Raw genomic sequence first — 19,005 nt, 5'->3', positions numbered from 1 at the left:
ATATGTTAACTATGAACTTTTTTATTGTTAAAATCTCGATGCCTTCAGTTTACTACACTTTAATTTACGCTATGATCATGTTATTAGTGCACTTTTGGGACAGAGCTAATATTCTATTTTTGTTTTTTTTCATCTAGCAAAATATGGATAATGGCAAACGACTCCAGATGGAAGCAGCGGATTTGACTAATCCGAAAATCTTGAAATATCTATATACATATATATATATATATATATATTGTGTGCAGTGAAATCGTCCTAGACAACCAAAAAATGGGTATAAAGGAGTTATATCTTAAAAAGGGATTGGATAAGAAATTTAACTTGGATTTTAGGTTAGTAGATGTTGTGAATAAATATAGAGATATTCTTTTTTTTTTTGAAAATAATATAGAGATATTCATTACAAGTGGCAAATTTGGGAAAAATTTATTAAGAATAAAGAATTCACCTTAGCCCTCACCTGTACAATAGTAGGCATACAAAACGTTCAAAAAGTAAAAAGCAACCTAGTGATACGCGGACAACATGTTTATAGTAAATATTAATAGTACAACATGTTTACAATATTTTTACAGTAAATATTAATAGTATATTGTTATTAGTTTTAACTCGCACTCATTAGTAAAATTATTATTTTTTTATTAATAACAATTTGTCATGTAGTTTTTTTTTTTTTTAAATACAATGGACAAAAACATTTCTATATGGGATGCTACTTCCCCTCAAGCCCATTGTTCATAAAACTCATTGCAATGATGCCACGTGCACGCCTCGGGCCTTGGGGCATCGTGCGTGGTTGTGTGTACTATTGGGCCTACGAACTTGGCCCAAGCAAGCCTTAATGCCCATCCAAAGGCCAAAAATCGTAATGAAGCCATTATGACATGAATGGCGAAGATGAGACCCTGCCTGGTCGGGGAATGCAATTTCCCGGGAAGGTGAGTCCTTAGATGCTCAATATTACCTTGAGAAGTATCGCTGCTGGACAGATCTTCTAATGTTGGAACCAGTTCCAATGTCACTCTTACCACCTCCTACTCCCAACTAAACACTCACTTAAGGATAATAACATTGGACCTCCTTTCCCACTAACCACAAAAAGTAATCATAACTCTTCCACTAATCTTGAGCTATAAATAATGAATGAGAATGAGGAAAGGGGGTTGGCAATTTTGGGAAGAATACTAAGAAAAGAAAAGGAACGATTCTGTGAGGGACAGGGAAAGACTTGAGGAAATAGAGGTGTGTTTGAGTTGTCAAGCACAGAGCTACCCATAGTAGGAAATCCAAAACCCACAATACAAATAGATTGTGAGCCCAAGTAGGAGTTGAGCCCAATAACCATATTTTGGATATGCACATTTGGCGCCATCTGTGGGAAACTCCTACAAAGTTGTGGTTTTGTCAAGGCGTGCACGGGAAAATGTCTGGAGGTCCGTCTGGGAGTTATGCTGAAAATGGTTCTGGGAGGTCTTCACGGGGATCCACCTGGAGGGAAAGAAGGCAGAAAAGACTTGAAGATAGGGAGTATGAGGAGGAAGGGTAGTCCGGCCTTGGAAAATGGTCGTTTCAAACGTACCGAACAATGTCGGGCGCTTTGGGGCGCAATCGTTTTGATAGAAGGGATGAAGAGCTTGATCAAAGAGACAAGGAACTCGAACATCTTCACAGGCTGATGAGGGATTTAGAGTTCCAAACAAGAGGTAGGCATCAGAGAATGGACCACGGGGAGAGAAGGGAGAGGTCGGCTAGTGTTGGGGATCATCATGGAGTAATGTCTCATCGATCTGGGTCTTATCGGCACTGGGATCTTTCATGAGAATACGCAGACCGGGATTCAATTTCCCCGAAGAGATGACCTCGGAATGCAACCATGGATGCTATGAGCCGCACATTACACCGAGCTGCCCAGTTACCATTCTCAAAGGACATTGAAAGGATACCTATGCCAAGCAAATTTACAAGGCTGCCATTCAATTCTTACGATGGAAAGACGGACCCTGTAGAACATGTAAGCCATTATATTCAAATGATGTCTTTGCACTCTCATAACGATGCACTGATGTGTAAAGAGTTTCCCTTGAGCCTTGGCCCCACTACTTTGACATGGTTCAATGGATTAAGGAATGACTCAATTCATAGTTTTTTTCGAATTGATTCAAGAGTTCGGTGTATAGTTCATGACTTGCAACCGAGCCCCTCAACCCGTGGACGTGTTGCTGTTAATGAAAATGGGGGCAAATGAAACCCTCCGCGGCTATGCTAACCAGTAATGGGAGCTGTATAACAAGATTGGTGAAAGTAATGAAAAAATCGCGATGAGTACTTTCAAGATAGGATTGCCTGAAGATTCCGACCTATGGGAATCATTGACGAGGAGGCCTCTCGAGGATATAAAGTAGTTGATAGGGCGTATCGAAGAATATAAACATTTGGAAGATGACCGGCTACAGAGCAAGGGCAAGGCCCTGGTCATAAATCATCCTCAGTATATCGGCTTACAGTTCAAGCCTCGAAAGGATTTGAGGATTCAAGAGCCAGGGCCACAAATGGGAAAGGTGAATATAGCCTTCAAGGAACCGGTGCATAGGATCATTGATCGGATTAAGAATGTGCCATAGTTTCAATGGCCAAACAAGATGGGGGGAGACCCGTCCAAGAGGAATCAAAACTTGTATTGTACTTACCATAAAGATAAAGGGCATACCAACTAACAATGCAGGGTGTTAAAAGATTATCTAGAGCAGTTGGTAAAAGTGGGATACCTGAAAGAGTTCATGGTGGATCCCAGGAATTGGGAAGTCGGGCAGGGCTCCCGGCCTCATGGAAATCCTTTCCTACCCCTATTGGGAGTGATAGAAGTTATCCACACAGCTCCAAGAGGTACTCAAGTGTCCAGTAGAGAGGAGGTACTAGCCATGGTATCGGCGAAAGGCTACACGGGTGACCAACTCGTCGAGAAGAAGTTGAGGTGTACTCGGGAGCCCATCACCTTTAATGACAATGACCTAGAGGGCATGATTCAACCACACGATGATGCCTTGGTGGTTACGACTCAGATAAATGGTTTCATAGTAAAGAGAGTGATGATAGACTAAGGGAGTGAAGCTGACGTGATGTATCTTGACCTATACAGTGGGCTTGGCTTGAAGAAGGAAGATCTCCTCCAGTATGATACACCACTGATGGGGTTTGATGGCCGGATGATGATCCCAGAAGGGCAAATCTCTGTGAGAGATTGCATCCCCGACCCGTTCTTATAATGTTGGGTCAAACCCATGTGAATAGGTGGAGTTGTGTTATTGCTTCTCAAAATGGAAGTTCGATAGTTATATTTTCCCCTTTAGATTAAAGGTTTTACAATGGAGTCCCCACTTATTTAATTATTGGGATAAATAAGAAAACCAAAATAGAAAAATTCCTCATTTTATTAATTTTCAATTGAATTTACATTGATCATAGGAAAGTTACATGGCTTTGGTCCTAAATACAATCTAAGATAAAGAACATAATTTTGTTTCCTAGTTACAATCTAAAAATTAAAAATTACAAGGATAAACATTTGATCTACTAACCCTTGATCTAAGCTCGGAGGCTATGTTACAAGGTGGGAAAGTGTTAGGCACCCACCTTGCCCGGTGAAACCGGTCTTCTAGACTATGGTGACCAACATTCATTTCATATAATCTAATATGTCAATCAATTTACATGTTGAATTTAATGTGTGTGCATGTGATAAACCCTAATTCAATTTATTAAGCATTGCATTTGGATTAAAAAATAATTTCTAGTGAATGTGTGTGGATGATGATATCTTAGATTTAAGAATTTAAAAGAATTATTAAACAAACATCTTTTTCATGTTTTTGATGTGGATTTAAGATCAAAACTAGTGTTATACAGAAATATGTGATGAACAACCAAGAACATGTAAGAATAATTAAAAGCATTCAAACATATTCAATGGAATTTAAATAATTACTATCATGCTTTAATCTTAAATTCTCATCATAACAACATTAAAAACTAGTTAGGGAAAGATATTCTACCTTCATGCAAGATCCACATGGTGGAGAATGAGACTCTTGGGGGAGGTCCTAAGGGTGGAGGAAAAAAAGAAGAACTAGGAGAGAGAGAGTGAGTCTCATTCAATACCTTGAGTCTCAGGAAGATCAAGATATGACAAGACTACTCTACTTTACTAGAACTCAAGAAAGGAGAAGAGATGGAGATTTTTGTATTTTGAAATGAAGGAAATGGAGAGTTTATATAGTAGTGGTGAAGGAAATATGAATGGAGGGCCATTTAATGAGGGTTGACAAAGAATCATAAACCTAGACCTCATTTTAGCCTTGGAAAAAATATGGTGCATTAAATGGAAAGATTGGTGGGAGTGAAGAGCAAGCTAAAATTTGGTTTTCCCGTAGCTGCTGTAACAACCTGTAGAGCTAACTTCAAAAAATCATATCTGACTCATTTCTGATCAAAATTGTCTCATTCTTGTGCTCAAATTGAAGCCCCGGATGTATAGTTTCTGGAAAATTAACCTCATTCACAGATTCAAAATATTCTGAGAGATATAGATGAAATGGTGAGTAGAGGTCATTTGTTAAAAAATGGTTTCAGCACAATTAATATTAATAAGTCTCAAATTAACTTCCAATTAACATTAAATGGCTCCTATCACTCCCATTTCAGACTTAATTGATTCCAAATTTACTCTAATTAAAAGATAATTGCACAAATTATTCACTGAATAATTAATGTTTAATTATCTAATTAATTAGGTGTATGTAACCTTGCCATAAAATGTAGTCCTGACCAATCAAATTATGACATATCATTGATCTCAAATTGATTACACTTATAACCAATTGAAATCAATTGTTCATAATCACATATAGTCAGACTCAATTTGTAATAGTGCATCTCGGCCATTAAAACTTGATTTGATGATAACTTTCAATCAGGTGGTCCGATTAGAGCTTATGACCAGTCGATTTGATTGTTACAACATCAAAATCATTTTAATGAAATGAGATTAAGGATCTACTAGTCAGAATCAAGATACATATTTTAAAGGAAAAATTACCCTTTTACCCTCCAAGTGAGGTTAAATGCAGGTTGCAAAATGGGATGTCAACAATCTCGCTTCCTGTAAATATGGAAGGCAAGGAGGTGATGGTAACATTCATAATGGTTGCCTCATTTTCCCTTTACATGACGATCCTAGGAAGGCCATGGATTCACACAATAGGGGCAGTGTCATCCACCCTGCATGTGAAAGTCAAGTTCTGCACAGAGTGGGGCATTGCGATAGTGAGGGAAAGCCAGCAAGTGGCCAGACAATGCATGGTAGCCGCAGTTGGCCAGGAAATCAAACAGAAGGAAACCATCGAGGAGGCTTCCTCATAGTAATTACAGAAACCCCAAGTGGGAACGGGGACTAGCTGCGCCAAGGACCTAGTGAGAGTAAGGATATTACTAGATGACGATAGGAGTTTTTTTATTAAAGCAAGCATGAAGGACGAAGAAAAGGTAGAGATGTTGTTGTTTCTTATATAGAACATAGACGTGTTCGCCTAGAGCCCGTATGAAGTACCCGGGGTAGACCCTGAGTTTATAGTTCACAAGCTCAACGTGGATCCCCTATGCCCTCCTAAGAAGCAGAAGCCGAGGAGATTGGCTAAGGAGCACGTCGATGCTATCAGACAAGAGGTCAAGAGGTTGAAGGAAGCCGGGGCTATAAAGGAGATTTTCTTCCCGGAATGGCTTGTGAATACCGTGGTGGTAAAAAAGAAGTACGATAAATGGAAGGTCTTTGTTGACTTTACTGACCTGAACCGAGCGTGTCCAAAGGATCCGTTCCCAATGCCTAAGATTGATCATCTGGTAGACGCCACATATGGTCATCCAAGGATGAGCTTTCTAGATGCTTTTCAGGGTTATCACCAAATTGCCCTAGCTACCGAAGACCAAGAGAAAACAGCATTTATAACCCCTAATGTTAACTATCACTATACTGTGATACCATTTGGATTAAAGAACGCTGGGGCTACATATCAATGAATGATGACGAGAATGTTCCAGGACAACATAGGGCGTACAGTGGATGTGTACATTGATGACATGGTAGTGAAAAGCAAACAAGAAGTGTAGCACATTGATGATCTCAAAGGGGTGTTCGAAATACTTCAACAGCACAAGCTGCAACTTAATGCCGAGAAGTGTGCTTTCAGAGTGGGGGCTGGCAAGTTCCTAGGGTATTTGATTAGTACCCAAGGAATAGAAGTCAATCCCGACCAAATCCAAGCAGTAAAATGTGTTAAACCACCAAGCAACCTAAAGGAAGTCAAAGTGCTAGCAGGCATGTTAGCTGCCCTCAATCGATTTATCTCAAAGTTTGAGGATTGTTGCCGTCCGTTCTACCAGCTTTTGAAGAAGTGGAAGGAATTCTAGTGGAGCGAGGAATGTGAAAAGGCTTTCTAGGAGTTGAAAGAATATTTGGTGCAGGCGCCCATGTTGACAGCCCCAAAACCTAAGGAAGATTTATTCATGTATCTTTCTGTGTCGGAACATACAGTGAGCGCCATGCTTCTCAATGATCGGGGAGTGCAAACAGCCAATATACTACATCAGTAAGTCCCTAGTAGATGCCGAGACAAGGTATTTACCCTTGGAGAAGTTAGTGTTAGCACTAGTGCATGCTACACGGAAGCTGCCCCACTATTTTTAGGCTCACACTGTTTATGTATTAACTGAGTATCCTCTACAGTCATTATTAAAGAGATCTAATTTCATAGGAAGAATAGCTAAGTGGGGAAACTCTGCTGGGCTTCTTTGACATTAGGTACAGGTTGAGAAGCTCGATGAAGGGATAGGTTCTCACTGATTTCATTGCAGAGTTTTCCCCGAGAGGGGGGAAGGAGATGGTTTGCCCTGTTGAGGTAATCTTGTGGAAGGTATTCATGGACGGTGCATCCAGCGCATTAGGAGCCGGGGCTGGGATCGTAGTCATCACCCCAAAAGGAATAAAATTGGAACATTCCTTTATGTTAGGCTTTAAGGCCTCCAATAATGAAGCCGAGTATGAGGCCCTATGGCCAGACTAAGAATAGTATCAGATTTGAGTGCTAAGGAGGTAGAGGTCTATTTGGATTCTCGATTGGTTGTTAACCAGGTACAGGGAAGCTTTGAGGCTAAGGATCCCTGGATGATTGAGTACTTACGGCTAGTGAAGCAAACTATGGACCGCTTTTTGAGCATCAAAGTGGTTCAGGTGGTAAGGGGGCAAAACCGGCACGCTGACTCATTAGCCACATTGGCATCATCATCAACCGAGGGAATTCCTCGGTTAATAAAAGTGGAGTTGATGGTAGAACCAAATATCAGTACAAGAGTAGGTGTCTCACTGGTGGCAATGGCTGAGCCGTGTTGGATGGATCCCTTGTGTGCCTGCTAATGGGAAGGAAGCAAAAAAAGTACGCTGGACAGTCGCTTGGTATTGGTTGTCTGCCTATCGTAAGCTTTATCGAAGATCTTTCGACGGAGCCTACCTGTAATGCTTGCTGGACAGCAAGATTGAGAAACTCTTAGCAGAGCTACATGACGGGGTGTGTGGCAGTCATATGGGGGGAGGATCGTTAGCTCACTGGGCAATGACCCAAGGATTTTGGTGGCCGAGAATGCAAAAGGAAGCTGCCAAATATGTACAAAAGTGTGAGCAATGCTAGAGGCACGCCTCAATGATCCACTAACCAGCGAGGAGCTTAAATCCCATTAGTAGCTCTTGGCCCTTCGTACAGTGGGGGCTGGATATTGTTGGACCATTTCCCTGGGTTACAAGAAATCAAAGGTTTGTCTTAGTAACCATAGATTATTTCACTAAGTGGGTTGAGGCAGAGGCGTTGGCGAACATCTGGTACATGGATGTTAAGAAGTTTGTATGGAAAAACATAGTGACAAGATTCGAGGTACCAGAGTCTCTAGTGTCACACAACGGGTTATAGTTCGACGGCCGAGCATTCCATAAGTTTTGCAGCAATCTCAGCATCACAAACCAATATTCTACCCCAGCATATCCGCAGAGCAATGATCAAGCCGAGACCACCAACAAGGCCATTGTAAACGGGTTAAAAAGGAGATTAGAATACGCTAAGGGCAGGTGGGCAGATGAGTTGCCTAGTGTTCTATAGGCATATCGAACAACCTCGAGAAGGTCCACTAGAGAAACCCTGTTCTCTCTGACCTATGGAGCGAAAGTAGTCATACTAGCAGAAGTACAGAAACCTTATGTCAAATTAATCTAAGGACAAAAACTTGCTTCTCGGTTCAATTTTCATCACCGAGCAGGTGGAAACCTTATGTCAAATTAATCTAAGGACAGAAACCAGCTTCTCAGTTCGATTTTCATCACCGAGCAGGTAGAAACCTTATGTCAAATTAATCTAAGGACAGAAACCTGCTTCTCGGTAAGATTTTCATCACCGAGCAGGTGGAAACCTTATGTCAAATTAATCTAAGGATAGAAACTTGTTTCTCAGTTCGATCTTCATCACCGAGTCGGTGGAAACCTTGCACTAAGATATTCTAAGAATAGGAACCTGTACTTGGTTTGATTTACATCACCGAGTAAGTGGAAACCTAATCTCAAGATTCTAATAGGAACCTGCTTCCCGCTTAGACCATCATCACTGGACGAGAGGAAACCTTACTTTGGGCTACTTTAAGAGAAGAATCTATTCCAGTCACTAAACACACAGAGATCACGTCAAGTTATTCAGGGTGATGGAACCGATTTCTTGGATACAACCTAAGTTATGGGATAGGTAACTACTTTACATTTCCCTAAAGGGTCAACGTATGTCGAAATTTGGTTCTTCTGGCCGAGGAGCCAATTCTTTCTAGATACAAGTGATCCCGACCAGGTTGGTCCTAGCAACCGTGCATGGCCGGCAATTACCTAGCTTTTTGGAGATAAATAAGTAGTTTCGATCACTATCTAGTGGCAAACCGAGATTAAACCACCCAGTCATTTGGAATACAAGTATATATATAAAACAGGAAAATAATCAAATAAGCATGACAGGGAGAATAACCTAGAAGCAAACAGTTACAATTAAAACAAGCAAATGAAGGTTAAACCAATGTTTTGTCACCACAACCTGGTGACTATAGGCAAATAAAAATTAAGAAATTAAGAATTAAACCATTGTTCCGTCACCACAACTCGATGACCCTGGGTAAACCAAAAATTTATAATAATAAAAGAAAAGCAAACATGGATAAAAAGCTAGCTAAGAACATAAGTATTAACCGGCTGGATCGGTGGGCAGGAGTTGAGCTGCTTCGTTGGCTTACTGGCTGAGGATGTTCTTGGTCGGTGGCTGTTGGGCTTATGCATCATCGGCAACATTAAGGTTGCTGGAAACCTCGAGATCGACAATATCCACATGGGTGTGAATCTTTCGGACTAGCTCCCTCATGCTAGTGGTATCTTCCTCGTCCGCAGCATCGACCCAACTCTAAGCGAGGGGTGGAGGAGTCAGATAAGGGATTTGATCTTGGTTTTTCAAGGAGGAGTCCTCGGCCACTCCCATCACCTGAAGGGCCATCAGCCATCCCTCCCTGAACCCATGGAGCCACGCTTGATGGACAACAGGCTCTATAGATTTCTCGACATCCACGAAGCCCTTGTTATACAATTTTTTTTCACAGGCTTTAAGGGCTGCTTTTAGATTAGCTATTTGATTGGCCTAGGCTAAATTCAGGCTGGCTGCCTCTACCAATTTGAGCTCAATACCCCCTGCTGATCCTCCGCCTCAACCAATTTCTCCTTTACCAATAGCCGGGCTTTCTCCGAGGACTGAGCCTTCTTCTCGGCAGCAGTCTTGGCAGCCTTACCCTTTTCCTTTGTTGTGGTATTGGCGACATCCTTCAACACTTTCTCCTGATCAGTGTCCTCGGCGAGCTCCTTCAGTCTCTCGCCAAGGACATATGTCAGTTGCGCTGATTGGTAACACAAAAACAATGAATATAAGGGTAGAGGAATTATTCATGCATTAAAATGAATGAAAAAGGAAGGAAAGGAAAATTACCGCCACTATGTGCCACTGTAGTCGCTGTGCCAACGAATCCTCATCCCCCTCAGTGAAAAACCGAACGTCCTCGGGCAATAGGAGGCCATGCACTAAGCTTTAGGCCACACTTCCCCCTTGGCCCTTGTCCCAAATCCTCATGCTGGCAGTAACTGGCAAAGGCCTATCACCGAACTTAAAGGTGGGCTACCAATGGATCTTGGGCCGAGAGGAAGATGCTACATCATAACCAACTTGGGTGGTAGGCCGAGAATCACCCACCGACTCCTGGATCATGATCTCGCCAGACAGTCGGAGAAGGGTCTTGGAAGGGGCATTGCTAAGAACCCAGGGTAGTTAATCGTCAAGACACTGCTTCTTTTTGGCATAGCTGGTAGAAGGGAGAGGAGGAGTTTGGCCCTTGCCCTAAGGCTGCTAAGGCTGGGTGGCAGGATAAGTGCCGAGCAGAAATCGATCGAGCATCATTTTTTCACCTTGTCACCATCTCGGCGCCTGGTCTGACCACAGCTGTTTCTTACTCAACTGGCGGGGCTAGACCTTTTGGCTCTTCAATGAGTTCATGAACCTTACAACTTTGAGACACACACTCAGCCAACTCGTCTCTCACTGGGGCACAGTTTTCTGCAATGGTATACCTGGGGCTAAGATCCCGAGCTTCACCAGTAGTCAATGAAGGTGGGAGGAAGTTTTCGTGTTGGACATCTATGTATGATAGGAATGGGCTATCTACAAGCAATGCCTGGCTGAATGCTTGGCAGGTCGACTATACAAGGGTCAGTGCCGAGTATCAAACGTGGTGCTCGGAGCTGTCTGTCTGTATGAACAAAAATTTCTAATCTAAGTACAAAATGAAGATCTCGTACGTGTACAACTTAGAGATCAGGTTGGAACCTTTTTGATTCTGCAACAAATCAACAAAAAAGACCGATTAGTTTAATACGTAAACAACTACGTAAAAGATGCAAACTTAAAGTGAATGAGGGTTCTCGGTACCGACCAACATTGCGTGGTGAGAATGGACAAGGGAGCTCGTTGGCAAACCAATTGCCACTCACCCGACCAAATTCCCCCGCCGAGTTTCTATTAGAATCGGGAAGGCATGATATCAGCCGTACCTGTATATCTCTGGTTTTTAAGTAATAATTGGACCTAATGTTTCCGCATAGACTATACATAAAGTTAATATCGTGGTGGTTTAATTGCAGACCAAATATGTGGTTTAACCTACTCACACAACTCACCACTCGGTAAAAATTGGGGGGGAGTTGGTCAGGACAAAGACTGTAAAACCTAAGGGTGCCTATAATGAGAGGGTTAACTGGGAACCTAACCCCACCCTAGAGAATAGTCATCAAGGGAAAAAAGACGGTGTTTACACCGGTATGCCTATGGAAGTTGATATCGCCCTTATGGCAGTAGGCAATATCAAAATCTCCAGGGACGTTGTAGGCTACCCTAAAGCTAGCCAAGGATGCCTCAGAAGATAGGAGGTGAGAATAACCCATTCCTAAACTAAGATTAAAAGAAAACTAAAAGAAGAAGAGGGAATGAAAGGAAAGGCAAAGAGGACTTACTTTGGAGCTTTAGGAAGGAATGATGTTATGGGCTGGAAGACAAGCGAACGAAAACAGTGTGCTCGACAGAGAGGTAGTTTGGAGAACGAAGAATGTAAAAGTAAAGTAGGGATTCAGAAAGAACTATTTATAGGAGCCAAATAAAGGAATAAATGACATTTAATAAATGGGAAGCGAGAAACCCTACGAATCTCCATCTCAATAGCCATACGTGCACCACCTCGGTTCACGAATCGTCAAACAATGATGACGGTTGAGCCAACAGTCAGATGCAACGTGCCTTTTAAGGGCGCATTAATAAGTCTTTTAAATCGTCCAGTATCTACTCGTTAGACTTCTCGGATAGCGTTTGGCCCTTAGAGTCCTTGATTCATCCTCGGGAGCCGGGCACAAATTAAGGGGAGGAAGGGGCTATTGTATGGGGTGCTACTTCCCCTCAAGCCCATTGTTCATAAAACCCATCGCAATGATGCCACGTACACAAGGCCTTAAATTTGTTGGGCCTCGGGCCTTGGGGCATTGTGCATGGTTGTGTGTACTATTGGGCCTACGAACTTTGCCCAGGCAAGCCTTGACGCCAATCCAAAGCCCAAAAACCTTAATGAAGCCATTATGACATGAACGGCAAAGATGGGACCCTGCCTAGTTGGGAAATGCAATTTCCAGAGAAGGTGAGTCCCTAGATGCTCAGTATTACCTTGGAGAGTATCACTTCCGAACAGATCTTCTAATGTTGGAACTAGTTCCAATGCCACTCTTACCACCTTTCACTCCCAACTAAACACCCACTTAAGGATAATAACATTATACCTCCTTTCCCACTCACCACAAAAAGTAATCATAACTCTTCCATTAATCTTGAGCTATAAATAAGGAATGAGAATGAGGAAAGGGGGTTGGCAATTCAAGGAAGAATACTAAGAAAAGAGAGCAAATACTCAAAGAGAGAAAAGGAACGATTTTGTGAGGGAGAGGGAAAGACTTGAGGAAATAAAGGTGTGTTTGAGTTGTCAACCACAGAGCCACCCATAGCAGGAAATCAAAAACCTACAATACAAATAGATTGTGAGCCCAATAACCATATTTTGGGTACATACAGTTTCTCTAGCCAAAATGGCCAAATACCACCATTTTCATAAATTTGTAGCAAAAAAACACTGTTTCAAAACTATATAGAGAAATACCACTTTTCTAGAACTCAAGTTTCATAAACTCGAGTTTCCAATGGTACTCAAATTTATGAAACTCGAGTTCCTAGAAGTTTTGCCATCGTGGCACTACTGAGGTGGAAATTGGGCAATTTAAGAAAATAATGTGGTACTTGAGCTTGGTATACTTGAGTACCATACAACACAATACTCGAGTATACCAAGCTCGAGTACATTTATAAATAAAATGTTGTTTATTTTAATTCTATGGTACTTGAGTTTCCCAAGATCGAGTACTTAGTAACGTTTTTTTTTTTTTTTTTTTTGGATTATCGACAAATAAACATAAACATAAAAATAAGTAACTTTTTTATATTTTTATTTATTTAAATAGAAGACTAGTAAAATATAGAGATTTTAATTTAAAAATATGAATTTAATTTCTACATTAAGTAAAATTGTTCACTATTTTTCTCATAAAAATTGTTCATTGTTTTTTGCATAAACTATTTCTAACATTCTGCATAAAATTATTTTCTGTTCAGCATTATTTAAAAAATTGTTCACTTTCTTTTCTGCGTAAATTATTTTTTGTTCACTATTTAAAAAATTGTTCACTATTTTCTCATAAAACACCTAGTGAAATCGTGTTTTCTAAATTTAAACGCCAAATCTGAATGCTTTTTCATGTTTAAATTTCACAATAATTGAATTTGTTTTTCGCATTGATAAAATCTGTTTCTATGTTAATAAAATTTGTTCTCTGCACATCATGTTTACTGTATATTCGAATATGCTTACTGCATTCACAAAATCTGTTTTCTGCATTAATTAAAACTATTCATTGTTTTCTCATAAAAATTGTTCACTGTTTTCTACATAAACTATTTCTAGCATTCCGCATAAAATTATTTTTTGTTCAACATTATTTAAAAAATTGTTCACTTTCTTTTCCGTGTAAATTATTTTCTGCTCACTATTTAAAAAATTGTTCTATATTTTCTCATAAAACACCTAGTGAAATCATGTTTTCTAAATTTAAAAGCCAAATCTGAATGCTTTTTCATGTGTAAATTTCACAATAATTGATTTTTTTTTTTTTTTGCATTGATAAAATCTGTTTCTACATTAATAAAATTTGCTCTTTGCACATCATGTTTACTGTATATTCGAATCTACTTACTGCATTCATAAAATCTGTTTTTTACATTAATTAAAACTGATCATTGTTTTCTCAAAAAAATTGTTCACTATTTTTTGCATAAACTATTTCTAGCATTCTGCATAAAATTATTTTCTGTTCAGCATTATTTGAAAAATTGGTCACTGTTTTTTCTGCATAAATTATTCGCTGTTCATTAGGTGTTTTATGATCCGGATGCTCTAATACCAATGACTACCCAGGAGAGAGCACAACAGTAATATAGAAGAGTAAACAATGATAAAATAGATAATAAAGAAGTAAATAGCAAAATAGATATAGTTTGTTATCCGATCAAACAAAGCCTTAGGGAGCTCTAACCATGGCCTCCAATCGCTATTGTCAACCATTTTTTTCTTCTTACTTCTAGACCCCTTGAGATTCATGTCACTGTGCCACCCTCGCAGTGCCATGCCTACCTTCCCACAAAGAGAAAATATAGTTTAGATTGTGTATATGGTTATACACTCATAATAGTGGCTTATTATTTTACCCCAATGTTCCACATTACATGCTTGTGCTATGCAAGACATTGTAACTTAATAGTATATCATATCCTACTTGAGTCAAAATTCATCTTACAAATAGTTTTGAGTGTTAAGGATCATAACATCAACATTTAGCACTTTTAACAGGCACAACTACTTTCAAACACCAAAAAAACACAGAAACAAGTTCCAAATCACACACATAAACGGACACTCAAAACATGCTCTGAGGTAAAAGTCATAATAGAAAATTGATTATTGAGCTACATTTTATTATATTTTTCAGGCACGATTGCAGCCATTAAACCAACATATATTCTATTACAAACATTATTTTTTCTAGACATATAGATTCTATTCTCTCAGCCCCTAGACAGAGGGAAAGTATATAACAAATCTAATATTAATAGACTTTAAAGAAACAAAATATTTGGTCAAGAACCTGCTTCGAAGTTGTATGTGAAAACTGAAAACCCAAGCTACCACCTTTATTTGATGAGGTGGATGTAGTTTCTTTTTTTTTTTTTTTTTTTTTTGGTTGGTTGGTAATTTATGTTGCTTGTGACAACTTATTTAAGTACAGCAACAATGCCGCTCAATTTTTTATTTTGGCAATTCTTCGGTCTAGATTTTCCGCCATGTATTTCTTGGCATAGATTTTTGGATAAACCCAAAAACGTTTAATTTTTTAGATAAACTAATTAAGGAGTAATAATAATAATAAAATGTAATAAAGGGAAATTTTCAATACATTATGATTCATTGTATTCAAATCATCTCTAATTTCTACTCATTTTGTCACACTTGTTCTATACTTCTACATGGTAGACTATAGGTGAAGTAGAAAAAATAGTGAGTTTATTAGAAAGTGATAAACAACTAAACTCCTATAGTCTTGAGTTGTTGGATTCTCTTATCAAGCATGTATTTGAGTATGATTGAATTCTCTATGACTCTGAAATTTGTGATTAAGGATGGTTTTGAGAAAAATTTTCAAAAAATTTGCTATTATGTCAGGCAGAGTTTTGTGGGTACTTTGATTTAAATCTTTGTCCTTGAAAATAATTGAGCACATAGTCAATTTTTCTTTACTCCATTTTGGCCTATGAAGAGAAGGAGTTGAATTAACTGGGTCAGGAAAGTTCAATCTTGCTTTGCTCTAGAATCCGTTGATGGATCCTTGAGGCGAAATCCTAGTTGACACCAAACATTAGAGAAAGGATCTAGGCAATTTTTTTGTCACAACCAAAAAGCTTTCCCAGCCGTCCTAATTATCACGCCATCATTGCATGGTGTATTCCCATAATCAACCCCTTGAGCCTTATTTTACATGAGCCTTTATTTGTTTTTTTAACTACATAAACCATTCCCATTCTAAGCCTGAAAAACCATGAGTTTACCTTACATTTTGAGAAAATATTTTGGTGGAAATTTGCATTTAAAGAGAAAGTTAGTTCAAATTAAATTATCCACATTATGTTTGCTCTATTTGATCAAAGTGTGAAAAGAAAAGAAAGTGAAAGGCAAGAATTGAAAAAGGGTTAAAGTGGTTGAAAATCAGAAAAGGCTATGAGTATCAAGGTGGTTAAAAAAAAAAGTAAAAAAAGAAGAAAAGCAAAAAAGAAAAGAAAAGAAAAAATAAAAAAAAAAAGACAAAATAAAAAACAAAAAAACAAAAAAAATAAAAATAATAAAAATAAAAATAAAAAACAAAAAAAAACTTAATCGGTGCAAAACTGCAAGTGCACAGTATCGTAGTTTTATAGTAAAGTGATGAGAAGAGTATCGTCCTCAGTGATTGGTAACTTACTTTTGACAAATACCAAAATTATGCTAATCTCGATTTTATCTAGAGAAGTCACTAAGGTTGTTGTAATTGGAATTTAAAATAAAATCAAATTAAAGAAAATAAGCAGAGGAAAAAAAATATGTTGTTCAAAGATCAAATTAATGGGAAGAAAACTTCTAGGAAATCGATTTCACCTAATCCCTCACTATGCTTTACTCATCTAGCTAATTTAATTTAATTCTCTCTGTTTGTTAGCAATCTCAACAAAAACATCCAAAAGCCTCTTTCGACAGTCAATTGGAAATATTCTTGTTCATCAATTTACACAAGAGTATGCAACTTAATAAAGCAAGAAAGCATTAAGACCAATGATTTTAATACTACACAGGTTCATACAAGTCTTTCGATCTCTATATTCACCTATGCCGAAATATTCAAGATCTATCCTATAATTCCCTCTTTCGACAGCAAATCACAAGATCAAAATCATCTAATTAATGGCCAGTTAATTAGAAGCAATAAACTCAGAATAAATCAGACAAACATGAAGAGAATTAATTCAAATTAATATGGAAAAGCAAGCATAGTTCGGAATTAGATTACATCGTTTTCCTAGAATAAAGAAATTTAGTTCATGCTAAAAATTAAACTCAACAGAAACGAATTCACCATAATGTTTCTAAGAAGATTTGAAGGAAAAAGGGAATACAAAAATCTGCTTTAGCCTCCTTTCTGCTTCAGCCCTCTCTTTTTTTCTGTTTCAGCTCTTTCTCTTTTCTGTTTCGGGGCTCCTTTTTCTTCTGCTTCAGCCCCCTTTTTCCGTTTTCTTTTTCAGCCCTTTTCTTTTCTTCTGCTTCAGCGCTCCTCTTTTTTCTTCTTCAGATGTGGTGCTCTTTTCAGCCCAAAACGTTTGTCTTTTTCAGCTCACTGTTTCAGCCAAATACCTTGCTTTCTTCAGCCCAAAAACGTCCTCCTTTCAGCCCAAAAACGTTGCTCCTTTTCAGCCTCTGTTTCAGCCCAAAACGTTGCTCTGTTTCGGCGTTTTTCTGCCCAAAACGTTCCTCTGTTTCAGCCTCTGTTTCAACCCAAAACGTTGCTCTGTTTCAGCATTTTTCTGCCTTCTTTTCTTTCAGTTCCGCCTCTTTTATTTCTCAAACGTGGTGCCCTTTTTCAGCCCAAAACCTTGCTTTCTTCAGCCCTCTATTTCAGTTCTCTTTCATTTGGTTAAATCTTTATTTCCTTCAAATCTGAAATAAAATTTAAATAACAATAATGAAGTCTAAAATCAACAAAAAATAAATAAAATTAGACTAAAGCTTAAAGTTGAGAAGTGATAAATTATGCCAAATTATGCAAGTCATCAAACACCCCCAAACTTAGAACTTTGTTTGTCCTCAAACAAAAAAAGAAAATAAAATAAAAAACAACCATAGACACTATCAGCTAGACCCCATAGAGAAATATCATCAGTCACCAAGCCATAATCTGAATTTAGATTTCATCACTAGTAACTTACTCTTTTAACATCAAGGATAGCAGGAAAATCAATAAAAAATTTAGCAATTTGTCAAGCAAGAGTTAAGCATTTACTTCAACCTAAAGCTAAGTCCTTGAGTGTGTGTGTGTGAAATAGTCAATTTAACTCCAAACCACCAGCAAATTTAGATAAAAGTAGAACAACTGAAATCAGAATAATTCTCTCAAAACTTCACCCCATAAGTCCAATTTTCAGAAATCCTCTCCACTAATGTAATCAAACACCAAAATCAGAGATCAAAAGGTCTTTAATCAAGGTTGTAATGACAGGCCACAGGGTGAGGGCTAAGAAAGAAATGGATATGCGAAATCAAAACAAACTGGGAAAATACTTGGTAGAAAGAACAATAAAAGAGATATCCACAAGATCCACACCATAGCTCTTTCTCGACAATATGCTCATACTAATGACAATATTGTTGCTATACTCAATAAATGGAGTTTTTTTTTTTTTTTTTTTTAACCACCTTGATACTCATAGCCTTTTCTGATTTTCAACCACTTTAACCCTTTTTTCAATTCTTGCCTTTCACTTTCTTTTCTTTTCACACTTTGATCAAATAGAGCAAACATAATGTGGATAATTTAATTTGAACTAACTTTCTCTTTAAATGCAAATTTTCACCAAAATATTTTCTCAAAATGTAAGGTAAATTCATGGTTTTTCAGGCTTAGAATGGGAATGGTTTATGTAGTTAAAAAAAAAATAAAGGCTCATGTAAAATAAGGCTCAAGGGGGTTGACTATGGGAATACACCATGCAATGATGGCGTGATAATCAGGACGGCTGGGAAAGCTTTTTGGTTGTGACAAAAAAATTGCCTAGATCCTTTCTCTAATGTTTGGTGTCAACTAGGATTTCGCCTCAAGGATCCATCAACAGATTCTAGAGCAAAGCAAGATTGAACTTTCCTGACCCAGTTAATTCAACTCCTTCTCTTCATAGGCCAAAATGGAGTAAAGAAAAATTGCCTATGTGCTCAATTATTTTCAAGGACAAAGATTTAAATCAAAGTACCCACAAAACTCTACCTGACATAATAGCAAATTTTTTGAAAATTTTTCTCAAAACCATCCTTAATCACAAATTTCAGAGTCATAGAGAATTCAATCATACTCAAATACATGCTTGATAAGAGAATCCAACAACTCAAGACTATAGGAGTTTA

The sequence above is a fragment of the Quercus suber genome, unplaced genomic scaffold (assembly GCF_002906115.3).
Source record: "Quercus suber isolate HL8 unplaced genomic scaffold, Cork oak 2.0 scaffold_142, whole genome shotgun sequence".
Classification (NCBI taxonomy): Eukaryota; Viridiplantae; Streptophyta; class Magnoliopsida; order Fagales; family Fagaceae; genus Quercus; species Quercus suber.
The sequence above is the reverse complement of the archived record's forward strand: the minus strand, read 5'-3'. Positions refer to the sequence as shown.